Here is an 11,510-nt window from a genome sequence, read left to right as displayed (position 1 = left end):
TACAACACAATCAGCAAGCTCTACTTACAAGTAGCAAGAGGTGGAGTATGTAGATTCTTATACATATCTAAGTGTCTTATTTATAGGTGCTCTATCTATAAGGAGCAACGGAGACTAGGTTGATACGTTGGTATACAACATTAATAGAGTCATAGAGGATGTGTTCACATGTATGTACTAAAGCTTGTGCACTCTACCATGGCTATTTGATACTTTGTTCACATTCACATTAATGTATGAGTGTAGATATGGGGACCTAGTCTTGACCACCATAATAGATTAGTTGTGCATATTTGTACTCCATATATGTATAGAGTACAAATATGGGGATGTAGTCTTCACCATTGTAATGGATTTGGTAGCAGACAATGGATGGAGAATAATGGAGAGGCCATTGGTATTTATGATTTTCTAGATGATTAAATATAAGAAAATAATAGTTTTTCAACAATTTCTCAATCAAATCTCATTTTTTATTAAGGGCTAGACATAAGTGAGTTGCTTATAGGATCATAATTAAGCATAGGGTCTAATTTATATCTCAAGTGAGCTATTTACTAGGTGAAACTTTCAATATAACTCAATTTTAAGGTTTAAATGTTCAATTTAATGAAATATTTACATTGCACTTTGTTTATTTTGCTTCATCCTTTGTCAAAATAGTGGGTAATAATGAAAGTAAAGAGGCATTGTTGTAATAGATTGCAAGAACACAAAGAATAAATATGTTAAAAAATGAATCTCCATGCAATGTTATCCATAGCACAATATAAGAGATGTATTATGCAAACCATAGAAGTGAATGGCACAATTTGCTTCATCTCTGATGATCTTACCAACTAGGTTTTCTAATATGAATATTTAGATTTAGATTTTTTCTTCACTATTTATTTTAGAGATAAATCTACCATTTTAAAAACAATTGTAACTTATGTTCTAAGTCATTTTGGCTTTTTGCATATGTTAACAAATCATTTTATTTCTCACACATACATACACACAAACATGTATATGAAAACATATAAATTTTATATATGTATAATTAAACAGATGTATTGTTAAGTTAGGTTGTATGAAAGAGAGAGAGAATTTTAAGTTGATATCTAGTTATGTACTTTCATTCATTACCAATTGTTGTGATCCTTATATAGACTTTTGGAGTGCTAATATTTGTAGTTGAGTCATGGACAAGATAAATTAGAGATGCCACGGTCTATCTATCAATACAAGAACTAAGAAAGATCATCGTAAGATGTAGGTCGCTAGTTCATTGAGGGTCCATTTAGAAATAACTCACTATTTGAGGAGTATCAAGGAGTCTCCTACACATCCTTAGCATATATCTACCCAAGGAACATTGATTGGTCGAGTGGTTTAGCTTGGTTGATACAGATGTCCCTAGATCATGATAGATAAGCCAATGACACATGCACATGAGGATATATCATAACATTGTTAATGACAAAGCTAGGTCAAACCCAAACCCTCCCTCTAAAAAGAAATCACACACGTGCCAAAAGAGGGGTGTTCTTATCTATGGGGAATGAGATTGAGGCTATATATTTCTTGCAATGATGTGTATCTAGTGGTGCTCTTTGATCCAATTCATCACTATTGATACTATCGGCTAGGTTTTCTATCATCAACATCTAGATTTAGATTTTTTTCTTTATTATTTATTTCCTAGACATCTCTATTGTTTTACAAACAAGTGTAACTTATGGTTTCATGGGTCATTTTAGCATTTGGCAGATGTTACACACACAAAAAAAGGGGATTTTTATCTATGAGGAATGAGATTGAGGCTATGTGTTTCTTGCAATGATATGTATCTAATGGAACTATTTGATCCATGTCATCACTAATGATACTACATACTAGGTTTCCTATTTTTAACATTATTTATTTCCTAGGCATCTCTATCGGTTTGCAAACATTTATAACTTATGATCTCATGTCATTTTAGTCTTTTGTAGATGTTAATAAATCATTTCATTTTTCATACATATATACACAAACATATATAGCAAAACATACAATTTTTATACATGTATATTTTAATCAATGCATTGTTACCTATTTAATTTAGGTTGTATGAAAGATAGCATTTTTCTAGTAGATATTGTAGACCCACGAATCGCTTATTGTTCAAGTGTTTCAAGTCGAGAACTAATGGCTACCTCTCACATAGCCGACGTGCTCTCTCTCTCTCTACGAGTGTAGTGAGCTTACATCCATGCCTGATCGAGCTGTCTCCTCTCTCGAGCACTCTAGTAGCTCCACGATCCAAGTGCAAGCTTCAAGCAAGCTTGATCTTCAAGCTCCACGCTCCAAGCTCCATTGCCGCGAGCAAGACAAGACAAGACAAGACAAGACAAGAAGAGAGGAGAAGATGGAGAGCTTCTCCACCACGATCCCTCACCTTCACACACTCACTCCCTCACACTCCCTCTCTCAAGCACAAGCTTAAGCAAGCAAGAAGAAGAAGAAGAGGAGAGTTACTTTTGGCAACACACAAGAATGAGCTTCTTCATTCACTTTTTGCCTTTTATACAAAACCCTAACCCTATTTCCCTTTAGGCAGTCATTCCCTTTATGGTCCGGGCGGCCTGGCCCATTTCTCCAACCCTTCTCCTCCTCTTTCCCTATCGGCATGGCCTCAACCCGCACCTCTAACCATTTACAACTTGCACGGGTGGGAGTCAAGTGCTCTTTTACAAAATAAATCATGGTGCACCTTGCACTCTTTTACAAAAGTATTGACTTGTGTTTTTTCTTGTGCACCTCTCCTTGATTTAGGAATTTTTTACACTTCTTTTGTTTCCAGATTTTTCTTGCCTTGCCTTGTCTTCTTTAGATTTTTTGAATTTTCCACCTTGATTGTCTGAGGGTTAACATTATCCCCCTCCTAGACGAGTGCCAGTCCCATAGCACTCACGATTGTATATAGCAGGCTTTGGTATGCATCTATGACATGGATGGAAAGGACTGCTGTGGTTTGCCTTGGAGGAGTTTTGGTGGTGGTGCGGATGAAGGTTGTTGGTGGCATATTGTTGGTCTAATTGGCAGGTGATAGGGTTATTGGGCGTTGCACTCATGGCTAGCACAGGTGTTGGTGTTCTGGGGTTTCTGCCCGTGACGATTCTTTGGTTGGCTTGCATGATGATAAAGGATAAGAGTTCGGAGTTGAGTGTTGATGAAGAGCTTATGGTACTTTCGTTGGAGTCTTCAATACCTACAATTGAAGCCAAGTCTTTGTCTATGGGAGAATACCTCCTGCCTCAACTCGAAGTGACTTCTAAAATCACCCCTAACAGCGAGATAGAAACATGGATGTAATGTTCTCCCTGTTACATGGTATTCGCACAGACAGTAGCAGAGACATAGCCAGAGACAGAAGCAGAAGCAGAAACAAAACATAGAGGTGGAAGATCTGTTCTTCTCCTACAGAACCTCTACAGAAGTAGAGATAGAGCCTCCAGAGGAAGAGGATGAAAATGATGCGGAAGAAAACGAAGCAGGTTATAAAAGTGCAATTGAAGAAGATCCTCTGATAGCGGATGATCTTGTTGATGTCCCTACAGAGACTTCAGAGGCCGAAGATCTCGAGGTGTTGGATGGAATGACCACGATTTCATTTGGGTTGACCAATGGACCACAAAGTATGCAGAATCTGCATAAGCAATGGATCAAAGGCATAACAATTAAGTTCACTAGTGGCTCTTGTCGCCCTGACCATTCATTCTGGAGAAAAGATGATGATGATGCCCCTTGTCAACAAAAGCCAGAGCCATCAAAGCCACGACTTATAGAAGGTTCGTGCTATGTACTTAGATATTACATAGTTAGAAGACTGCTAGTCTGGTTTCTCGTAGCAATGTGTGGATGAAGCGAGGGTCAATGGGATGGAAAAAATTGTCGATGGTGAGGAGAAGTACACTTGAAGGCTTCTTGAGACATCATTTGTGATTTTGACAACATGAGGTAGCATAATTGAGCTCATTGACACTTTAGCTTTTGGTAGAAGCTGGTGGCTACTTGTAGTGTTTGAAGAGTACGGTGTACTTTTCATGGTCTTTCGTGTCCTGCTCACCACCATTGATTGTGATGTTACTGAGATGGAGTGCAAAAAAGAATTATGCAAATGGTTCAGGGTGACAGATCTAACCATAGCTGAGACAAGCTCCCTAAGTATGTCCTGCCCTTGATGAGCCCTAAACAATTGTGGGGGATGTGTAAAGGGCTAGGGGACTAGGAACAAAGCCAACCGACCAAGGTCAATGGACGTACCTAATTTGAGGACCCCTAGGTGTTGTACTCAAAAGAAAGTTGGTGCCACATAGGTCAGGTCTCTTTGAGACATGGCCAGTTACTCCTCTGAGACTGTCATAATTTGGGCTTTGAGTTTGGCCATGGTAGCACAATTTTCAAACAAACATTTTTCAAATTGACTTCGACCCTCTGATTGCCACTTTAGTTGCTCTATCTCTAAGATATTTGGTTGGCAAAGTGCTTCGTTGAATGTCACAGTTAAGTGTAGTTCATCGGCTTCCTCGTCAAAGATGAGTTGCATGCATTCATATAGGAGTTTTTCATAGTGCTTGTTAAGATATTCTTGCTCTTCCCAGGGGATAGCGAATATGACAAATATTCCTCAAGCTGCTCCCTAGGGAATGTGCCCATGTCCGCAAGGATGTAAGCATGTGCGAATAATTTGAGCTTAGTATCCAACTCCCCCAAGCACTTTGTGACACTTCTATGTTCGATGCGGGCTTGCTCGGTTACTATCTCATGTAAGGTTCTGGGAGTTTCCCTAGGCTTTAGCATAGCTAGTGGCTCAGGCCTAGATGAGCAAGATTGGTCAATGCTAGGATTGCTCATGTCCTCAAGGTTTTCATGTTTCTCTTGAGGCTTTGATGCTATTGTGTCGTGGTTCTCCTCGCATGTGACTGGTATAGTTTTGTCAACCTATTGTGACAGTGTTGTATCCACTCTTGATTGGTCAATGTAAGTTTTGTTGTCGGTGGATTGAGCATGCAAGCAACCATTGATGGTAATGGTTGCTTTGATTTATCATAACACATGGATGTGTCTAAGGTTTCACCGCCATTAGGAGAGATGGCAATGGGTTTATTCATGGGTGGACTCGATGCCTTATTCCTCAACTCTTCATGGTCTCAATCTTCTTGGCATCTACAACCACTTACAACTGTTGTTGTTTTCTCCTCTTTTTCTTGGGCAATCGAGGTGAATTCTTTAAAGACTTAGGACCTTGAACTAGGTCAACCATTGATGTGCTTGCTTGGGCCTCATCATTCTCTTTTTCTAGTGTGTCCTCATGGGACATAGCCACGGCTTGCTAAATAGCCTTGCTAGGTTGTGGGGGTACAACTGCCTTTCTTTTTGGAGAGTCTAGCTCTTCAACTAATTCCCCTTCATTTAGTCCCTCATCCAATTGCATTAGCAGTTGCACTGCATTTGCTCTAGACTCTTGTCCTTACCCATTGGAACATGCCTCCATTGCTTCTTATCAAAGCAAATGTTGTGTTTAGAGTCATTTTTCTCTTGCTCTGGAGGTTCGGGTGACTCTAATGTAGAACCAAGAGACGATTTAGGGTCCCTATCTTGTAGGCTTGGACAAAACCTATTGAAAAAGTCAGGGTTGTATTGATGGGAAGCATAGAGATCTAGGGTTGCATGGTCTTGAGTGAGGCAGAAGACATATATGCTAACATCAAGTACCATGCTCCCTACTCCTAGCCTACTAGTCACATGTAGATATTCTTCTAGAAGCACTTTATTGTACAAGGGATGCTTTTGGATAGTGACAGAGAGCTGGACCTCATGGGCTGTTGCCAACACTCTTAATGAGGTCGAGGCAACGTATGTGGGATCATGTATTGATGTCCAAAAAGGGCTTTCCTTTGCTTAGAGATTGTCATTAGTTGGTGGCCAATTTTGGTTGTCAAACTTTGGTTGGAGTACCATTTCTGTACAAAGTTATCTTATCCTTTCCCTTTTTGTTTGATTGCTTCGAGCTTTTCCTTGTTTGTCTCACATTGAGCAGTATAGAGTGAGAGTATCAAGCACAATTCTTTAGCTGTGGCTTTTGGAATGTCCTTTATGACTTATTCATTGATAGCTACATAGTGGGAGCAAACATGTAGTTGCTTGTCCCAAGTCAGGGGTTCAACTATGAGCTTTTTGTGCTCTGGTGTTGGCTATCCAATGTCCACATGGATGTATGCACATGTGATGGTTGACAGCTTGTGACCAAGCTTCATCATGCACTTCATCTCTGGTTCATTGGTCAGATGCACTATCTCTTTGGTCAAATCTTTGAGAGATTTCTCCTCAAGCCTAAGCTTTAGGTACTTCGAAAGTGCTAGAGGTGTCAAAGATGGTTGCGACATCTGTTTTGCAGGTGAATTACTAAGGACACGTTTTGCAAGGGGCGCTATCTCTTTAGCCAAATCTTTGAGAGATTTCTCCTCAAGCCTAAGCTTTAGGTACTTCGAAAGTGCTAGAGGTGTCAAAGATGTTAGTTGCAGCATCTGTTTTGCATGTGAATTACTAAGGACACGTTTTGCAAGGGGCGTCGTCAACGACCAAAGGTTGTGACTACTTTGATTCCTGATTGGAAGTAATAGTAGCGGCTAGTTTAGTGCACTGGCTACTGTTGGTAGACTGCGGTGTCAAGTCCTAAAGCAAATCAAAGGTGATCATGTCTTTTGTTGCCCTTTGTGCATTCACTTCTATAGATCGACGAGCATCAGTTGAGCTAGTCACGGTGGATTGCACAAGCATATCCTTAGGCTAAGAATTGGGGGTGATGTCATGTCCCGCACCTTGGTCATTTGGAAGCTCAGATGGAGATAGAGATTGGGATTGAGCAGCTGCACTTGACGACTACTGTTGTGCTTCCTGTGTCCGTTTAGGGAAAGAGGGTGTAGGAGATTTGGGACTTCTAGGTGGACTTGGCACTGGCTAGAAGATTTTCTCATGGGCTATTAGACGATTATGCCATTTGCTTTGTTGAGCAATCAGCCTTATCATGAGCAGCGTTGTGCCTGTGGTGTTCATTATCCTCTTGGGAAGTCAAAGGCTCCTTGGGCACTAATGGTCTTTGTGCACACTCAACAGTTACATATGACATCTGCTTGTTAAGCATGCTAGGCTGAGGATCTACCTTTCAAATAGTCATGTTTGGTTTCTTGATTTCAATCGTGAGGGGCTCAGTCACTCCAATTTTGTTGACTCCAAACTTGGATTTTCGTTTAGATTTCCTCCTGCGCTTCTTTGCTTTTAATACAATATGGCCTTCAGCTGACAGAGGTGGTTTAGTAGGGGGTTTTGGTACCCAACTCCATCGGTTACCTACATAATACCCCTGAGCACGTAGCAACACTTTGGATATCCATCACAGCGTTATGCTGGCTCTCCATTAATACCTTCGTCTATAAGCCTTGGGCTTCTTTTGTGGTCTTCTATGATATTTGTAAGTCCAAAGCCTATCATTGGCATTGTCTCGTAACCTTCTTATTTCAAGCATGGCCTTGCTCACGAGTTCTCAGTGTTCAACATGTGCTTGTATAAACTCTTTCAACAAATCCTTGCTCTCATTAACTGGCCTTGCATGGTATGAATATTCATTGTCTTTCCCTTGAGGTTTGATGAGGTCACCCTTGCTAAAGGTTGTGATTATCCTCACAACTCGGTAGTGTCAAGTATATCCTCTGTGCTACATAATCGGCCTCGCACTTTATCGCCCTTTTGAAGGGTCTTCTAGGAGGGTTTTCTTTTCACAATTTTCACTATTTGGAGGAACATGGAATAGGATAGGCAAGCTTTCCGTTTCAATAGTCACAAGGATTATGCACTTCCCTATAAGTGCTTGTAGGTGTCCCCCGTAAGGATTAAGAGTTGCATTAGTCGATGTGAGCTTTGGTTGGCCTAGTCGAGTCCATGCTTCATAGGTCAAGATATTAAAATTATCTCCTTCATCAATGAGAGCATCGACATTGTGCTCTCTTTTTGCGGCGAGTTTGACGCTAAGATAACAGGCAGTACTATGTTTTCATCTTCCACATCTTGGCTTATAAGTTCAAGCCTTCTGATACATGCCTTTGAGTCCACAACTGCACAACCAGATGTGGATTCTCTACAAATGTCTTGGGTCGTCTACATGGTGTCATTCAAGGTGCATCTATCATTAGGGTTATCATGCCTAGTCATCCTTGTAGTTATAGCTTGATGTTGTTGCATTCCGCTTTGACTAGATGGAGTTCGAATGCAACATATACATGTTTTTGTGGTATGGCCTTTTTGCCCTTGTTGGCTAGATTGGCCCATTGAGGTTCTAGGATCTGTGGTTGTCTTTGTTCAGGTATGGGCTTTTGGTTGATGTTTTGCAAGTGAGAATCTATGCTTGTGCAAAGCCATTAGTACACTAAGATCTAATTTGGAGGACCTGTCATGGTGCGCATTTTCTCTCCAGCCTACTCAAGGGAGGTGTAGAGGGCAAAGCCCCCTTTGTTGCAGGGTCCCAAGGGAGGGGGGTAGTCCCCCTCGGCCCGCTGGGCCATTACGCTAAATACCATATGCAATTTGAAGGACCGTTTGTGGCCAAGTTTTGAACTACTTGCTCTAGATTTTAGCCTAGTGTACTTTCGACTCTATTTGGTCTTTGAATTGGTTTCTAGGGAGGTTAAATGTGTCAAATTTGTATTCTATTCACTTGTTCAGTTTTGACAGTTTTTTGACTGATTCTTAGAGGTCCGATTATCAGAATCGGATAGTCCGATTTTGGTTGTGGTTCGAGTTCTATTGGGTATGTCCGATTGGATGGGAATCTGATCGGGCAAACCAAGGTGGTCTTGGGGTTGTCGGACTAGACCCAAGGTGGTCCGATTTTGACTAACTAGGCCTGGTCGACTAGTCCGATTGATTGGTCATGGGTCCGGGTTTGCCAACTGCCCAACTAGTCTTGGTCCGTTGACTGGTCCCCGACTACTGGTCCTAGTCTGATTGGTCCGACTAGATGGCCGACGGTCGACTAAGGTTGGGGTTCGACTGTGGGTGTCCGATTCTAGGAGTCGGCGGATCGGTCCGAGTCCGATTCTGGGAGTCACGACTCTGATAACAGTGTCTGACTCCTATTGATGAGTTTTAGGGATGACAAAAATTAACTTGATTCTAATGATTTTGGATATATGGGGTCACACAAACTTCCAGAATGTAAGAATAGACCCTAATGAAGGATTGTATATACTTGGAATAGCAAATAAACTCCAAAATACAAATCAGCAACAAATCAAACCCTCTTACCATGTTATGATAGTAGAAACCCCAATGCTTGTTTTCCTTTTTTTTCTTTGTTTTTTCCTACCCTAATGCATCCAAATCACAAAGAAAACACCTATACTACTCCAACTTACTTTTCCAAATCCAAAAAACCAAAAGCTTACTTGCTAAGGAGATCAAATACCTCTTCAAACTCCCTTGCTTCCTACCTATCTACCTCAACCACCAATTCGAGGAAAACCCTACTTCAATGCTCAATTATTCGGAGCACGCAAGCACTCAAGGCTTGAATCCGTTTGTCCCAGCAATGGAACCAAAATGTAGAGGCGAACTGCCAAGACCCATTGACTGCTTATTGTTCAAGCGTTTCAAGTTGAGCACTAATGGCTACCTCTCACATAGCTGACGTGCTATCTCTCTCTATGAGTGTAGTGAGCTTACCTCCATGCCCGATTAAGTTGCCTCTTTTCCGAGCACTCCAATAGCTCCACAATCCAAGTGCAAGCTTCAAGTGAGCTCAATCCTCAAGCTCCATGCTCCATGCTCCAAGCTCCATTGCTACAAGCAAGAGAAGAGAAGAGAAGAGAAGAAGAGAGGAGAAGATGGAGAGCTTCTCCACCACAGTCCCTCACCCTCACACACTCACTCCCTCACACTCTCTCAAGCACAAGCTCAAGCAAGCAAGCAAGAATAATAATAATAATAATAATAATAATAATAGGAGAGCTACTTTTGGCCACACACAAGAATGAGCTTCTTCATTCACTTTTTGCCTTTTATACAAAACTCTAATCCTAATGCCCTTTAGGCGATCATCCCCTTTTTGGTCCGAGTGGCTTGGCCCATTCCTCCAACCCTTCTCCTCCTCTTTCCCTATTGGCATGGCTCAACCCGTGCCTCTAACCATTTACAACTTGCACAGGTGAGAGCTCGGTGCTCTTTTACAAAATAAATCATGGTGGACCTTGCGCTCTTTTACAAAAGTATTGACTTGCACTTTTTCTTGTGTGTCTCTCTCCTTGATTTAGGACTTTTTTGCACTTCTTGTGTTTCCGGATTTTTCTTGGTGCGCCTTCGTCTTCCGTTTCACTTTTTCCTTGGCCTTGTCTTCTGCTTTAGATTTTCCAAATTTTCCACCTTGTTCATCTGAGGGTTAACTGATATCTTATTACATACTTGCGCAAACTATTGTGATTCTTATATGCAAACTTATGGACTACTAACCTTTGTAGCTGAGAGTATTAAGCTACATTTAAGTATATTGACTTACTCTTTTTCACTTACATAGTTCATATGGAAACGAGACTTAGTTTTTTTAAATCTAACTAAAATATGTATAATTCAATGTGGATCTATAGTTTATAATAAGTCAATGCTGTTAAGTTTTTTTTTTTGAAGTATTATCATAGTTATGATATTTAGAGCTACATTGGTTCACTTTCTCAAGAAGGAATACTCAATTCTACATTGGTTCACTTTCTCAAAGCAAAAAAGTACTCATATGCATTGACTCATTACATTTGAGAAGCCACAATTTACTTAGAATGTCAATCTTTCAAATGATTTCTTTTCTATATGTGAAAATCAAACAATTTGTGATTTGGTTTAGCTTTATTCATCAACTTTTACTTTGATTTTTAAAGGGTTTTATTTTAGTCAGAGCTAAAGTATGTTCTCTAGATTTAAGAATTTAGCATTGTGTTGACCTAATAGAGTTTATTATTGTAATGGACTTTAGGACATCACTATGACTTTAGATATACATGTTGTTGATTATGTCCTTACTCATGATACTTATTGGAAGGCATGCTAGTAATCTATATTGATTATGCTTTTTCTTGGCAAATGCTATTCAAGTAAAGATTATGCAAAGGATCTGTCCAAACTTTCGCTAGTCTTGATAATCTACCTTTATTAGATGATGATTCTGCGATTTTACAACCTAAAACCATAATTGACTAGAAAGATACCCAAAACTATAATGGGAATGTTCATGAGAAAGTATTTGAACAAGAACCCATCTGATTGAAAGTTTTGCATGGACTCCTTTTGGCATTTTTAAATTGTAATTAAATCAAGCAATATATCAATGGAGTCAAAATTAAATTTCTAGTATCCATTAAGAAAAGTATACTCTTCTTTAAATTCAGAATGTAGTTTAGAGGTCTAGGCTAAATATATCGTTGTGCTAAAGTAAGTAATTAGAA

The sequence above is a fragment of the Lygodium microphyllum genome, chromosome 29 (assembly GCF_053477565.2).
Source record: "Lygodium microphyllum isolate KBCC chromosome 29, Lygodium_microphyllum_v1.1.10, whole genome shotgun sequence".
NCBI classification, from domain to species: domain Eukaryota; kingdom Viridiplantae; phylum Streptophyta; class Polypodiopsida; order Schizaeales; family Lygodiaceae; genus Lygodium; species Lygodium microphyllum.
This window is presented reverse-complemented; position numbering follows the sequence as displayed.